Source organism: Centroberyx gerrardi, chromosome 1, assembly GCF_048128805.1.
Source record: "Centroberyx gerrardi isolate f3 chromosome 1, fCenGer3.hap1.cur.20231027, whole genome shotgun sequence".
NCBI lineage: Eukaryota > Metazoa > Chordata > Actinopteri > Beryciformes > Berycidae > Centroberyx > Centroberyx gerrardi.
Window position 1 is genome coordinate 6,697,653 of NC_135997.1, and position 15,147 is coordinate 6,712,799.

The 15,147-nt window shown below is 40.5% G+C and overlaps 1 protein-coding gene across 5 annotated transcripts in view; it reads right to left on the minus strand.

Moving 5' to 3' along the window:
* znf609b (zinc finger protein 609b) overlaps positions 1 to 15,147 on the minus strand; it is a 67,875-nt gene that overhangs the window by 20,680 nt on the left and 32,048 nt on the right. The window lies entirely within an intron of this gene.

Below are 15,147 nucleotides of genomic sequence, written 5' to 3' on the forward strand. Positions count from 1 at the left end.
TAGACTTAGAATAAATAACAATTGACACATAGGCTTATAGACCTATACGCCCTGTGAATAAATGTTCTAATCTACTCACTGTTCAAAACAGTGAGCATGATGTGGGAAACTGAAACTACTGATCAGACATGAATTATGCTGGTATGACTACATGCATTTCAAATCCATCACTGCATGATGAAAATAATGCTCTCAAGACCAAACATTAGTCCTTCATGAAATCAATGTTAGTTCAAGACTTATCATCACAGAATCTGCACATTTCATGGTTTACTGAAATGTGCTTGAATAGCCCATTTCTCCTGGTCCTCTCAGGAAGAACAAATTAATGTGGCAGGGAGCTGCAGTGAGCCAGGCCTAACGACATCGTAATCACTCTGTGTCAGTTTCTGATGCATGATGTGGCCAAGCTGCAGGCCAGCTGAGTGAATGGGACAGGACAGGTAATCACCCAAGCTGTCAACATGCTCTGTTCCTGGGCCTTATGGAGACACAGAGGGCCACAGACAAGACCACACAACGAACCCTCCTTCAAAGTGACAGCAAATGGTGCGAGGCGCAAACAGGACCATGCAAAGCCTCCTTTTACTCGACTCCTGTAACCTAAACAGTCTGTGTAGACGTTTTAGGCATGGATCTATTTGAAACTCTTAAACTGACTATATCTGGGTTTGCTTATATTCCTGACCACACAATTTCGATGCCAAGTTAGGTGAAATAATTATGGCCTGGAAATGATCTTTGATTAAAAGAATTAACAAGCTTTGTGATAACAAGGTGATGAATTTTAAACTCTAATTTAAATCCATGGGAGGCTAATGATGACATGATGTCTTAAAAACAGGACAGGTTAAGTATCAAGGAAGAACTGAGTTCAAGGATTCCCCTGACTTCCCACTGTACCCTCAATAGCAGAGGCCTTTTCTTCACCCCAAGTCTCCATTGAGACCTGCCTGGTCCCAGCACAGCTCCATCCTATATTCTGAGGTTAATAGGCAAATTGCTATGAAGCAAAATGATCTTGATAAATTGCAGAGCCCCAGCTTACCATTCTCAAATTGAGTACAACCTTGCCTGGCTGAGCTTTGACTCATTTTTCAACTTAAATCCTCTGTTACTGTGCAAGCTAAAAAGATCCCTTTCTTTCTGCATTGGTCTTTTGATTTTTACAAACAAGAGTGATAGGTCAGTCTAATGTTTGCAACTCTGCACAATCAACAAAACCATTTACCATGTAATGTTACAAAGCAGTCACAACATATGTTTAGGATATTGAATCAGAGAAACAACAATGGGAGCAATTTACAATGTACATGGACTATGGTTCTCGATTTCTAAGTTCTATCAATGGTGGAGCAAACAAAAGGACTTTCACTCTATGGTGGCCAAATGTAAACACACACAGTGAAATTCCTGAAGTCCCTTCCGGGGTTTCGAAAAACCACATGCGACAGAACTACACAACTTGTCAGATTACTCAAGGCTCTACCCAACACTCCAGCCAATGCCAAATTCCATGATTCCTTCCCTCCTTGCAAGATTTACAGACGTATTTCTAAATCTCCCCCAAAACCACAATGCTCGAGTGTCACGCAAACCTTCTCTTAAGTGAAACCCCATGCCAACTCCTAGAGAAAGCCACATTGGCGAGAATGATGTTTAACTGGCTGACAAAAATTCTATGAATCTTGGACTGATGTCGAGCATAACTCACTGTGCTGACAGAGAGGGAACTCTGCGCCTGGATTTCCAGTGATCACACAATAACTTCCCTCTGGCAGAGGGACGCATGCTGCACTTTTTACTGGACACATTAACCTCGGCTTTAACTTGTTTATTAGAGTTGGGATTAAGAAACTGAGCACAGGGCTTGGGCAAGGATTACGAGGGGATTACACTGTAGTGTCATACTGAGACACCTGTCTTGGCTGTATTTGTGTGGGGGTGCGGGGCTATAATACACTTGACCAAATTATGCCTCAAGTCCTTCATTGCATACCCAGACTAGAGTCAGCAATGCAAATGCTGTTGGCTTAACCTTGACACAGAACCTCGAAAATGTTGGAAAAGGCTCTCACTTTAAATTGCTAGGTGAGGAATTTATTCTCCCAATATAATACTGTGAAATTAGTTTTGATAACATATTCTAAAAGTCAAAAAAAAGTGACTGTAGATGTCACAAACAGTAGCCTGAATGATTTGTTTTGCACTTTCATTTGTTCCAGGGTGGGAGTTCATGGGCTCCATTTCCCATGACATCTGAAAGGAAAACAACTCTACTTAGTAAGCCTGTAAATAATGCATCAAAAGTATAGAGGAGAGGAAATAATGAAAATAAAGCAACTCCCAGGGGGCCATAAGGCTGATGGTTGCTACCACAGGTCATTAGACAGATAAATTTAGAGGAAATCCTTAGACTGGTTACACTTAACCCCTTAAAAACATTCAAAGACTGGATTGAAAATCCTGTTTTTTTTTTAAAAAGGCTAAGTAACCAAAGCATCAAGTTAAAGACTAGCAACCATTCAAATAGGTTAGGTGAGTAGTACTTCATGTAAAGACCCATTTCAAACGCAACATTAACTAAGCGCAAACAACTCAAGGAGCATCACTGAACCTAGCATAATAGCCTCATAAAACAGATTTCAATTCTTTTAAATAGGTTATATTTGCACATGGCTCATCGTGCTTTATCACAAATGGAATTGGTTGCTGTGATAACTCCTGAGGTAACCTGGGGGCTAGTTAGCAATCTTATTTTCTTGTAACTGTAATCCTTATGTATGCTGTTTTGAAGAAAACTTTTCAGAGTACACACGCTTTAGCCACCGTTGTATAAAAGCCGAAATGCGAGAGAAGGCATACTTTACTGTGGTTATGGGCGCTTTGGTGATGTCTAGGGATGCAATAGTATGAGGTTTCGATGGTACAGAAAAAAAATCTTGGTTTCACTATTATTATGCAGTAATTTATTTTAACAACATTGAGGACAAGGAAACTCAAATGAGCATTTTATAATTGAAAGGTTTTACTGTATTTTTTTCCACACCATTTCTTTTGGTCCTGCAAAGAAAACATGCACTCTATATTGAAAACACAGTTGAATATGGAAAAAAGTATGGAGTTGCTTATTAGAATTTATGTTCCCTTTAGCTGAACCTCTGAACCTCTAATATGGACCCTCTAACTTATGTGGATTGACCCCAGTTGCTGTGAGGTTGTTTAACCATTAAGCAGTCCCCTGTATACACTTTCAGTCTGGGTGAGGCGTGGGGAATTCAACACCGTCTTCAACACCGAAGAAAGAAAACACCATCTGTCTTGAAAGGAAAAAGGGTAATTCTCTCTGAGACAAGAGGGCATGATTAAGTGGAAAGGAATTCCTCCCAAAGTGCTATAAGTTAGCTGAGCTCCATGTTCCTACTTCAATTATGTTATGTAATTCTTCTTGACTCCAGGGACAAACCATGTGAACATCTTTGGTGAGCTGCTGGGGTCTAAGGCCAGTGGAGATTACACTTCTTCCTGGCTTCGCTTGGTGCCTCTTTCAGCACCACTGACATCCAGTTCAGAAATATTAGAGAGGGGGACTCAAGCCCTTTTATTTGGCTGTCATACTAACAATGTGGGGACTTGTAATCTGCACTGTATTGTTGAATACAAATAATGGATTTTAAACAGCAGTATTTGTATTCAAACTAGTCCAGACAATCACAATGCAAAGACAAGTTTGATTATCAGCATACAATCATGCCATTGGGCTGGCTTTTTTAAGTGAGCTATATTTGAGGGCATTGAAGTCACAAGATTATTAGCATTAAGCCAAAGACTGAAAAGGGACACACAGGCACAGAGCTAAAAGCCTCATCTAATTTATTGATTAGTAAAATGCTCACAGCAACCAGGGGACGGAAAAGCCATAAAATGACTAGATTTAGCATTCAATCTAATCACACAAAACAGTCACTTTCAAATTGTGATAGTCTACCCCATTTTTTTCCAATCACAGCACGTCTGTCTAACTCTATTCTTTTACCAAAACCACACTGCCGCTCTCTTTGAAGCTCACAGTAATCACAGAAACTGAAATGAGAAAACACGAATAGGAACAACCTGACAGCTATTGTAGACCGCCAGCTGGCAAAAGGCACTCTCAGTTTCTAGGCAACTCTTCGGTTTTAGCTGCTAATTGTATGCTTTCAGGAAAGCATAACCACACATAAATAATATAGAGAGGAAACTAAGCAGTGATGAAGTCAGTCACCCATGACCTAGAATCTCTTTGGAGTTGTAACCAGTAAGCCAGGATCTCATTCTACACAGTTAATGTCTGACGAAGAAGCTGTCAGCCATATGATTCCTTAGCATTACAGGCCTATGCCAGGAATATAAATGACATGATTTTTCAAAAGAAACAACACATACCAGAAGACTTAGAATAGAGTTAAATTCAATATAAAACGCATTTTGCAATTCACCTTAAAGGCTACGGGCCTTAGCCTTCAGGCTATATGAAATTTTTAAATGTCTCCAAGAAACACTGATGATAAGAGTCATCCTAGCACAGAAGCCTTGGTTTTGACACTTTTCATTACAGCTCATACTTTATGATGCAACAAACCCTTGAAGATTGGAAACAGAACAGTGAAAGCTGAGATATAAACATGAAAAACGTCTGGAAAGGCAACAGTATCGTATGCAGCACCGAGTACCCTTTCATCTCACAGCCCTTAGCAACAGCTGTGCATTACTGCTCAACTGTTACTAAGACAAGTAGGCCTAATTCTTTCACATTTGCTCTAAATTTGGGCAGAAATCAAATTGAATATCTTTTTTTTTTTTCTCAACACAGCATAGCTATAGTGGAAATGAGCGCCACTATTTTTTTACCAAAGCCTTTGATTGAAAGATAGTGAAGCTAAAAGTAAGCAAAGCTTTGTCAAAGGGAAAAGAACCTTCTTCAGAGAGCAGAGAGGCTTTACCTGTGGAGACATCTGCACTCAGTGATGAAAGGACAACAGGTACATTAGTGAAGAGACTGCTCCTAGAGCTACCAGTGACATGAAAGGAAGTAAAAGTGATATAAAAAGACAGAAGGCACAAGGGACCGCAGGGTAGAGGACTGAGCCAAGATAAGTGGAGCTTACCAATTTGCTCACTTATGAAGCAGTGGCCTAATTTGCCCAGTAAAAGAAAGTCACACACACTGAAAATGTCCTCTCCTTGCAACACTTCAATCAAATGGCTAAAGTAAAAACTAGCCAGGGCTGGAAATAATACTCGCCCACTCACCAGCAGTGAGTATTTTTCATCTCTGGTGAGTCAGATACAGAGATCACAAGCCCATCAGGCGAGTGAGATTTGCTAAGACGTGAATAGACATTTAAGGAGGTACTAACTGAATGCGATTCAGCCAATTTAATTGCTGCCAAGTGACACTAACAGTAACACACTTTACCTTAAAAGAAATAGGCCACTAGAGGGGGGTTGGGTTATGTGTCGCTGGGCTCATCACTACCTCAGCCCGCCTATGGGAACTCTGCGCTGTTGCCATGGCGCCAACGCTCAAAACTGAGGCGACAGACAGACAGGCAGGCAGCTATTTATCTCTTTAGCTCACTGACAAAAGTAGACAACATAAACAGCAGCAGCAGTAGCAGCACTACGAATGAACCTCATCCAAAAGGGGGTTATTTATCATTTTAAAACACTGTTACCACCGCCAACAAAATTGGAGGGAGGTTTTGGTTTAATCCCTGCATGTTTGTCTGTTTGTTAGCAAGATATCTCAGAAAGTTAACAATGGATTTGGCTGATTTTAAAATGAACAGTCATACGCAAATGTCTGTGCACCCCTTCATTTTTTGTGACAGAACAAACTAAGCACATGCATTTATGATGGATTTTGACTGAACTCCACACAAACTGTTCATTTATGTTAAAGTATAAGATTCAAATAATACACAAATCTAGTGTGAAAAAAATATACACCATTATTTCATTTGGACTAAATTGCATCAATGACAAATATTTGCCAGGATTTGCACCAAGCTCCTATGATGCATCCCGATGGACAATCTGAGCCACAATATGCTCAGTGGTGGCTCAGTGTTTGGTTACATTACCACAATTTAAGCAATCAATTGAGGAAAACCTGTCTCCATCACAGTACCTTCCTTGATGGTGTAGAGTTAGGAGAGTTCCTATTGGCAAATTGTCTCATAGAATTACATGGGGAAATTTGCCAGGATGAATGATAAGTGATTTCTCAAGTACCTACATCAAGACTACTTCTATTCTGAAACCACTGGCAGCTTTGATTTGACTAATGTCAAAATAATATTCAGCTTAGCCCCCATAATTACAGTTTGGTCTTACTGTCAGTGGCATTGGTTAATCTTTGGATGAAACACATTTTTTACATAATGTGGCCATAACGGACAATTTGGAAAGAGGGGAGGCTGAAAATATCTGAAGGCAACAAAGATAAGGACCTGGCTTATGCGTCCAAAAAGAGTAAATCTATTAAGTACAGCAAAAGTGGGACTATAGCCTTGATATAGCCTAAAATGAGTGAAGGCTATATCACATGCAAGACCCGCAAGGCCCAGTCCTTTACCTCTATGAATAGCTACACACCGGATGGCATGAGAATTGTCTTCAAATGTTTATGGAAAATTCCCAGGAATGCGTGCTTTCTCAGACTAAATCAAGAATGTTAAAAAGCTAGTCAGTTGGAAAATTGGAAAGGGTTCATTTTTACCCCAAGCCAAGCTCTCAAACATGGACACTAAACACCAAGTTAGGCTAACCAGCAGATGAGAAAACGAGACCAAATGATTCCCTGATGCGGCCAAGCTCCTCTCTATAATAGATCACATTTCTGGCAACAGATGAGAAAGAAAAAGCTTATTTAAATTTCTTAAACTCCAATTCAGAAAGGTTGAGATCATCTGTACCTCCTTAGCTCAAGAGATTTGGCTGGCTAGCTGGCTGGCTGGTTGGCTGGCTTACACCCTGCAGGTGGTTCGGTACACTTTTCTCTTGTCTTAGTTTGATTCAGCTTGACCTTGGCCCCCTAATTCCTCCCCTTCCTCTCCCTGGCGCAGCCGGCTGCCTTGGGCCTACGCCTGGTATTGTTTGTTAGATGACAGGGTGGGGGATGGGTTAGAAGAGCACTGGGGTAGGCTGCTGGATATCATGAGGGCTGAAAGCTCTCCACATAGAAACAGGCAACCCAAACAACCCTTATGTTGCACTGTGTATAAACACGGTGAATGCCTGTACTAGGAACTGCCTGCAAACATTTTTTCTCCGCACTCTATGAGCAGGAACAGAAGAATTCTCTTTGCCTGGTTGGTTCAAAAGATTGTCTGTGGTGCAGTTTAATTGTTAGTAGCTGGTTACTGTTCGCAACATAAGATAACACAATCGAGTAAAATGTTTCATTACCAAGAGCATTTCTATTAACATTCCAAACATGCTAGATGCTGTTGAAATTTCATCCACTTCGGACTAGTTTGAATAAAATTCTATCTAAATGTTGATTCTATTGGTGATTCTATTGGTGATTCCCTCCCCTGTGCCCCCTTGCTCAGCCGCCCACTCTGACCATAGGTCAGTTGACAACAACGGTATCTATTACAATAATAAGCCACATTCTTGTCAAGGTCACCCACTTGCGTCTGCCAGGGAGAAAGGCTGCGCTGGGAGCAGAAATCCAGATAAGCTGAGCTGAGCCTCCAAGGATTTCTCTCTCGCCAGCCCTCTCCATAGTCATAAATCTTATCTCACAGCAAAGGGAAACCTGACAACAAACTGAGAGGCTGCCATCAACAGCTCAGCCACCTAGATTCCCACCCAAATACCAATGATTCACTCTTTGAGTTGTTACAAGTCTGTGGCTTTCACCAAACAAGAGCTTGTGAGATCAGGCTACATGGAAAGCTAGTGCCCTTTGTAGTGTGCTCAACATTTCCTCTTCACCATTTTGTTGAGAGCCTTCAACAAAAATTCTCTTAGGCTGGACAATCCCTAGTTACCTAGCTTCCTAAATTCAGTCCAACAAAAACACAAGGTACACACTTCTAGACATAGGATCTAGAACCACTACCAGCTTAGTCACTAACGACGTTTTACTAGCCCCACAGATTACACAAGGAAAACAAGTTGTTATTCAGGCTGTGAGATTTCCCCAGAGCCCCTAACCTCAAACTATTTATAGATGTTCTCTGTTAGTCTGTTTCCCTTGTGTTGAGGCTCTTCTATGGGTGGTGCCTTCTTCAAGCACTAGACAGACAATCCTAAGCCACACATCAATGAACACATTTTCTTTATTAGAAGTAGGCCTAGAGTCAAATTACAGATTGTATTGTGTTAAGTCACTCAGACTACATGAAGTGTCACAAGTGTACTTGGTTGTCTGAATACTAAGCCAAGATCCATGACATTGTGCAACACTGAATACTATACTTAGTGTGACATAGCATAGTAACTTCCCATGTAGCTGCCACATAGTGAATACTTGTGCTGCATCCAAAATCCATTATAGTATAAGATCATAAATTAAGATGAATTTAACAGTATGGTGAACTGTAAATAATTATATACTCGTAAAATGTTACATACGCCTGTATTTCATGGAAAAGAATTGACTAAAAAATAACAGCCAGTAGATAACCTTTAGGAATCCATGGATTACCCCACAGAAAACTGTTAGGATTGTCAAATAAAAAAATGCAATTGAGGTCTTTAGCAGGGCAGACAGATAAGCAGATGATCGTTCATGTGTGTGTGTGTGTGTGTGTGTTGGGGGGGTAGTAAGGCTGTGACCAACAGAGTGTGAATGTGTGTGTATGGGCAGGAGTGCACTGCTCTCTCGTCTGCAGATAGGATAGTGCTTGGGCTGCACCCGCTGCCCTGTTCGCTCACGCTGCTACTTTAACTAGGGCTTGCTACTCTGATCGACCTCTACTGTTGGCTGTCTCACAGAGCCCCTATTGAACCATGTCTAGCTTAATGGAGGGTGATGTGCACTATTACTGTGTGCCAGTAGTTCCTGGACTCCAGCCTCAAAGCCCTATAGACACTTACACGTTAATACACCTTAGGGCAATGATCACCGTAGCTAGCACCAACACTCTCATTGGTGAGAGGGAAAGATATCGGAAAGATAGATTACCAGAAAATGGTAGCAGGGTAAAATCATACCAGCTTTTAGTTTCTGTTCCACACAGTAGTGCTATGACTTGGTTTGATAATGATAATTTGGAAATGACTTGAGTATGATCCAAGGGGTTATATGAGAAGCCCTGCCCAGAGTAAAGAGCACTCAGAAACAGGCTGACCTGGGAATGATATGTACTACACAGCATGTACCTTGTCAATCTAAAAGCTGTTCTAAACTGTCAACTATATTTTTTTTTCCGGGCCACTCAGTAGATGCACTTTGGCTTGACGACAAAAGCAGATGCAGCCCTCAAATGTCCCTAAGATGGTTGCTTAATCAAAGGACATGTGGTGACACGTCAGCACAATATAGTGAGCCATCGCACAGCCGCCGGTAGGGCATCTCTAAACAAATTACGTCTGTGCCCTTCGGATCATTAAAAGCACTAATAAGTCAGCATGCGATGATGTTGAGGGAGCAAGAGAGAAGTGAAAGCCACTAAAACACACAAAATCTCGCTCTCTGCCAGCCGCTTAGCAGAGGTCTGCTGCTCTCAGCCATCAGAGTTTGATGACCTTGTTAGTTTGAGTGCCTAATCTGCTAATGCCCTGATAAAAATAAACAGTCAGTGCAGCCATTGTAGTCCCCCTCCTCCCTCCTCCCTGTCCGCAGCTGCTATCCACAAGCACAGATGATACCTCCATCTCCATTTATATTGGGGAGTACTGTCAAACTGACAGTCTTAGAGCCAAGGGGTTGGCATGAGGTATTGTTGGTTAAAGATAAATGCCTTTTAAGCTGCTGCTATTGATTTATTTGCAAACAGTTTGTTTGCAGTCTTTTTAATGACAGCTTTTCAGCAAAATATTTAATCAATTAAGGAATCAAAAAACAAATATTTTTTGGGGTACAATTCAAGACAAATTCTTATCAACATTAAAATACATTGGCTATCTAGGCTCTACTTCAAATGTCATCTGACCATGGAAATCTTGTTTATGCTGATGTTTTTAGGTGCAGACAGTTATCCCAAACATATAAAATAAATATTCCTATGACAAAATAAAGAAAGGAGATTTGAGTCATATAATGTAGTATGAATAAATAATTCAACTTAATGTATTAACCTCAACTTTCAAAAGGAACAATTAAGTACTGCACTTAACTTAATCATTACACAATATTGTGTGAATATGATCTAATACACTTTATAAAAATTAATGAGGTATATGAATACGGTCTGCAAAAGTCAAGTGGACACAGTAAGATATTCTGCAAGATGTCTGAGCCATTGTCTCTTTATCAAGATACCAGAACAGATTTGACATTAACCTTCAGAAGATCTTACTTTGAGGACAAAACTCCAAATCATAATGGAGAGTCATATGGTTTGAATGAAGGTCAGCTGTATTTGCAGTGAACAAAGCCTGGTGGATTTTTGCATCATTAATTTTTTTTCTAGGTATACTCCATGTCCCATTATCCAGCAATAACCAAACTGTCAGGACCTCTAGTGTAATATCCTGTTGTTAACAATAAGAAAATACCATAATAATTAGGACATTTGACTTGAGTGAATGGATTTAACAGCAGGCTGTCTCATACTCTTAAAGGCATACATAAACCTAATGGATATGATTAAATATAATTTAGTTTTCCAGATGGAGAGAGAGGCCCCACTTACGAAACATAATTGAATGTGCGAGCTCAGCATAACGCCAAGGACTAAACAACTCCCCAGCCTCCACTATAAAGAGGAGCTCATTTCCATATTAACTTCACCTTTATTGATCCACTCACACGTCCTCTCCCCCAGCCACTGCAGCAAAACTTTGAAGTCCTTTTGGGGTATTTGGAAATGGTATGGTATTGATAGAGATAGTGATCAAATGCAAGGATTATTTGATTATCATTGAAAAAAACAGTACATAATTGTGTAATTGTCTTTGATATTTTTTGGGTGGAGGATCAAAGTCACCGCACCACAGCAACAACAACATGGATCAATAATTCAGGAACTTGGTCCAGCATATCAAGTTAAAAGGGAATTATGTCCATTCCTTACATGCCAAGCTATCAACCCCTCAGCCCATCTGTGCACCAGTAGAGTACTATAATGAAAAACAAAAACAGGAAAGCACGCCGGCGGACTACAATCCCATTTCTACTTGATTAATGTGCATTTCCATGCCAGAATAATGGCACAGTTGCACAAATGCAGATCTGAAAACCTATAAATTATGAAATTAAGTATTTATACAATGTGTAGTTCTGACCAAGTAATCTGGTCAACTAGGTGTTCCAATTGTAATTTGAGCCCACAAAGTACATCTGGTGGTGATTTTTGATCAATTATATTGGTTACTAACAAAAACATAAAAAACATTACAGCTTTCTCTTGGTTTTGTATGGGATACGTTGAAGAAACTGTTTGAATGTTGTAGATGTGCATTGATAACTTTGGTAAAAGCAATAACTGGGTGTCATGATGGCATCAATGGTTAGCCCTGCCGTCTCATTTAATCTCAAGAATTTGGGATCAATGCCCGACCCTTTCTATGTGGAGTTTGCATGTTATCCCCGTGTTTGCGTGGGTTTTGTCCGGGGCCACTGGTTTCCTCCCACAGTCCAAAGACATGTAAGTCAGGTGGTTTGGAGACTCTAAATTCCCCATAGTTATGAATGTGAATGTGGACTCCAGGAAGAATGGCAGTCACTGAGGTGTCAGCTAATGGGGATCCTAATAAAGAATAATATCCTTCAGAATGTTTTTTGTTTATTCGTTCACAGGATTATGAATATTTAAGTCTTTCCAGCTGTACGAGGCACTTCTAAACGCATCACAGTCACACCCATGACTGCAGTAAATAAAATCCAACTGACTAGAGTGCTGACCAAATGGGTCAGGTGCAGGGATGAGAGAAAAACACAGCAAGATGGGATGAACAGTGTTTTGACAGGGGACCCTTTTTCTGTCTACAACAGATATTGGAGGGCTGGTGTATTCAAGGACACTCTGATGCAGTCTCCATTGAGCATATCAGCATTCATAAGAGAACTCGACTCTGGCAGGGGTGACTTTGATGCATGTGGTACTCTTGTCTGAGGAACGGAAACAGCATGAGAAAAATCAAACCTTCATACACTGGAGACTATAAAACTCATTGGCACACGACCAATTTTTGAGGAGAGGTGTTGCAGAAGACAAGCTACATTTATCACTTATGGCGTTCAAAGCTTTTAATGTGGTAAATCATGCAAATAAAAGCAATTTACAAGACACAGAGATCAAAAGTCTGGAATGAGGGTCTGCGGTAACAAGAAGACTTAATAATCTGCAGTGCAAAGACGTAGAAAAACAGGGAAATATCACTGAAAATGTATGAGTAGGTCCAGTGTCAATGCCACATTTTAAGAATAAGAACATTTTGGAAATAGTATCTATAAGTAGCTTATCAAATCTTTGGCTTTCCACAGAAAACACAAACACTACACGCTGCTAGAGGGGAGCCTACTATTGAGCTGGGCTGTGCCTGTAATGGCTTTTGCTTGGCAGTAAACAGCCTATTTCCCAACCAGTGTGCACTTTGTTTGGTCGGGTAATTTACCGTCTAGAGCTGGTTTACATGGTTGCGCTACTGACATTCTTAGTCATAACTTAGTCATAACCCTTTTCATATTCTCCATATAATGTGTTCAGCTCATCATGGGCCAAGTCTGGCCCTGCTCAAAGAGCCTCTGCCAACTGTATAAATGTAAATGCCATGTAAACAGTGGCCGACTCATTGATGCCAAAGTCAAATGGTTCCATGTCACCAAGTTTGAAAGGGCTTGGCAGCAAAACCTGAGCTAGGAAGGGAAAGAAGAACAATCCAATGGCATTCGTACATTAATGCTCCAATAAGAACTCTTTTCAGGGAGCATTTGATTTGGATGAGGATTTAGTGATTCAGTGCTGATGAGGCATTATTCCAAGTCGTTGGACTGAGGCCCGGGTCAGTAAGCCACAAGATGCTCTGCCTCATTCCCACACACTCACATAAACACTCTCTTTCTCCAACATGTTCAACAACAAACCCTTTACTGTATTACTCTCATGAGAGGGGACCTTGCTGCAGAAGTGAACACAAGGCAAACAACGTAGCCTTGAGGTACAAGGCAGAAGGCCTTGAATGTGGCTATATAGGCCTATCTTCTTCTTTTTTTACCCATACATTGTGTTATTATTTCTATTGTTAATTCCTTGAATATATCCCCTCGTGACACCACGATTTATGGTCATTTAAAACAATCTTCAAATTAACTGGAAAATATTTTTTCTCCAAATAATTACTTGTCCATTTAAAAAGATAGCCTACTCCACGAGTATTTCAATAAAAAAAAAAAAAAAAATATATATATATATATATATATATATATATATATATAATTTGTTGATGCATTCTGTACTTTATGGTTGAACAAAGCTTTGGGGAAGAAAAAGCATAAACCACTAATACAAAATACAAAAATCTTTCACCAATAACATCACCATACCATCACATCAATAATTTGTGTATTTTAGTATAGTGAAAAATGAGCCCTGCAAAATGCGCACCAGTTACAACTGCTCCAAATACAATCCTATATTGTGCATGGTGCGAGCAACCATACACTCATGAATGTTTGACATTGGTCCCAAAGGACGGACGTGTTTCTCCCTTTAATTTCTATCAGTGGCATAATCCCCTTTTGAAACCCTTTTTAGGGTGAATTAGAAAGGCCCTGCATTCAAAGAGATGAGTGGAGAGAAGGGGGCGGGAATAATCACAAGGGCCTAGCTGTCTGTGTGGATTAGAATGGGAAAGAAAATCCTTTCATCTCAGATCTGTACTTCCAAGCTTGGAAGCATGCACGCACGCGCACACACACACACAAAACCACAAACACATACTTCTCACAAAAGGAAGCAGGAGACTTCTATATTGCGCAATTCCATTTCATATAAAAGAGGCAGTTATTTGTGTCTAACCAGATGATATTCAATTATGTTGAAAACGGGCACGATAGTCACTGGATTAGAGAAAAGCCCATATAAAAGCTTTGCACTCCAGGCTGACCTCTCGGTTTGGCTCTTAGCAGACATGGAGAGCAGTGGAGAGGCACGCACATGATCTAACTTGCTTCTCCAATTTCTCATGCTGAAATGTGGGCTGCTGCTCTATTCCTGGCAGATAGCCTTTTGACATCCAGCAAAATGTAACAAGAGGGATAAGCCCAGACAACCTCTTCAGTCAGACTACAACAACCTCCCCCCCTCCCTCCAAACAACACCATCTGACAGATAAGAAAATGGATTAGCCATTTTGTCTGTGTTTGTTTAGTTATCTTGTCTACCACTGTAAGGGTTTAACTGAGTGCAAAATGACAAGGAGCCTAGTTGTGTGCTATAGGAGTTGACACTTACAAAAGACTGATTGTAGGAAGATAAATATCTCATATACCAGGGAGACACAAAATATCTTAGGGCATAAATTTTTTCTCAGTAAAGACTCTCTCCTTGTTAAAATTATCAGTGTGTCTTGGAATGGTATTGTAACATAGCAGAATGAAAAGCATCATTAATCCTAGGTGTTGGTCCTCATATCCTAAGGCCACATCCACACTAATACGTTTTCGTTTTAAAACGCATAACTTTTGCTACGTTTACGCCTAGCGTCCACACTACTCCGGCGTTTTCGGACCCCTAAAACGGAGACCTCGTTTTAGTTGGAAAACTCTGGGATTGCGTTTTAGTCTGGACGGGCGGAAACGGAGACTTTTGAAAACGATGACGCAGACACCCACGTTCGCTTCCTGATTGGGTCTTATCAGTCACGACGTTATGTTACTAAATGTTACTTTCAGTAACAGTTCCACCTCGTCGTCGGTCCAAGCAAAGAAATCTCTGGTCGTACTTTTCGCCATTGCTGTTCTTCCTCCGTAGTATTTTCTGCAAC